General features: G+C 38.3%; 1 non-coding gene across 1 annotated transcript; it reads left to right on the top strand.

The window, feature by feature from the left end:
- The first annotated feature begins 302 nt into the window (after positions 1 to 302).
- LOC118608866 lies at positions 303 to 421 on the top strand. Its single transcript, XR_004953216.1, has one exon. It is a non-coding gene; the product is annotated as a 5S ribosomal RNA (ribosomal RNA).
- Positions 422 to 1743: the final 1322 nt, after the last annotated feature.

Genomic DNA, 1743 nt, shown 5'->3' with positions numbered 1-1743 from the left:
AGCTCCTTTAAAATTTTCTTGTAATGCAGATTTTTCCCAGCTTCTGTTTGTCTTGGAAAGCCTTTATTTCTCCTATATATCTAAAGATAACTTTGTTGGATATATTATTCTTGATTGGTGATTTCTTTCTTTTAATATTTTAAACATATCTTTCACTTGCTCCTAGACAGTCTACTGAAATTGTCTACTGAGAAATATATTGATAATGTGATGAAGTTTTCTTTGTAGGTTACTGCCTTTTTTCCCCTGGCTGCCTCGAGAATTCTTTCATCATTAAATTTTTGGCAGTTTTAATATAATGTGTCTATAGCCATGCTATCCTGAACACGCCTGATCCCATCTGATCTCAGAAGCTAAGCAGGGTCGGGCCTGGTTAGTACGTGGATGGGAGACCACTTAGGAAGACCAGGTGCTGTAGGCATTAAAAAACAATAATAAAAAAAATTTAAAAATAATATAATGTGTCTTGGACAAGGTCTTTTTGTGTTGAGATAATTAGGTTTTATTCTAATATCTTGTACTCGAATGTCCAATTCCTTCCCTAGGTTTGGGAAATTTTCATCACTTATGTTTTTGAATAAAACCTCTGTTCCTTCCTTCTGAGATAAGCTTTTTTTTTTTTTTTTTTTTTTGAATAAGCTCTTTTTCTCTTTCTCCTGAGATACCAATTTGCTTTTGTTGCCCTTTCTAATAGATCCAGATAGTTCTTTTATTTTTAAAAGAATCTTAATTATTTATTTTCTCCCACCTGAATTATTTTTAGATTGCTAACTTTGAGCTTGCTAATTCTCTCTTCCACCTGGTCTGAAGTATTTCCAGTACTTTCTAATGTAGTCTTAGTCTCATTCAGTGAGTTCTTGAGCTCCAGAAGATCTGCTTGGTTCTATTGTATAATTTCAATCTCATTGGTAAATTACTTCTTTTGCTTGTTGAACTCATTCCTGAGCTCATTGAACTGCTTTTCTATGTCCTTGTGTTTCTTCATCACTACTGTCTTGAATTTTTGTCATTTGAATTATAATCTTCCATGACTTTGAGTTTGGTTTCTGAAGACTTCTTATTTTCTTTTTGTGTTACAGTGCTACCTTGGTAGTGTATAATCCTTGAAGGATTGTTCTTCCATAAGCACATTTGAAATAGCGAACTATTTTCTTCACTATTCAGCAGGTTGATGCTTAGAGGTTTTATTTTTATTTTCCAGTAGATGGTGCTATAGCAGAAGCTTTTGTTTTCTCTTAGCAGTGCAACTTGAGCCTCCAGGAAGAGAGTAGTTGGCCATCTGTGCTTTCATGGAAGTCACCATGTGATGACTACGGCAGTGGGTATCCCAGCTGTGCTTGGATTGCCGTAGTCTTAAGGTTCTGGGGAGGAGGATGTGGCCATTTGAGGGAGTTGGGTTCATGGGCTTGCAGTGCTGTCTCTTTGTTCCTTATGGTTGTTGGCATGGCTGTGCTATAGCCAAGAGGCAGAGATATCTCAGCTGCTGCTACCAATTTCACCACAGTGGAGAGGGGAGGGAGCTGGATTCTCAGATACCCTGCTGCCACTGCCCCTCTTACCCTCTTTAGGCATGATTTGTCACTCCACCCTGATTCCTCTACTGCTATCACACTAATCAGAGTCATGGCATCTGGGGAACTGTGCATGCAGACATCCCTTTCCTTCCCCTGTTCCACCTTTCCACACTTCCACACATTACAGTGTGCTTACTTTCAGTTGTATCAGATGTGTGGATCTCTCAGG

Source organism: Rousettus aegyptiacus, unplaced genomic scaffold, assembly GCF_014176215.1.
Source record: "Rousettus aegyptiacus isolate mRouAeg1 unplaced genomic scaffold, mRouAeg1.p scaffold_m13_p_10, whole genome shotgun sequence".
Lineage (NCBI taxonomy): Eukaryota > Metazoa > Chordata > Mammalia > Chiroptera > Pteropodidae > Rousettus > Rousettus aegyptiacus.
The sequence above is the reverse complement of the archived record's forward strand: the minus strand, read 5'-3'. Positions and strand labels throughout refer to the sequence as shown.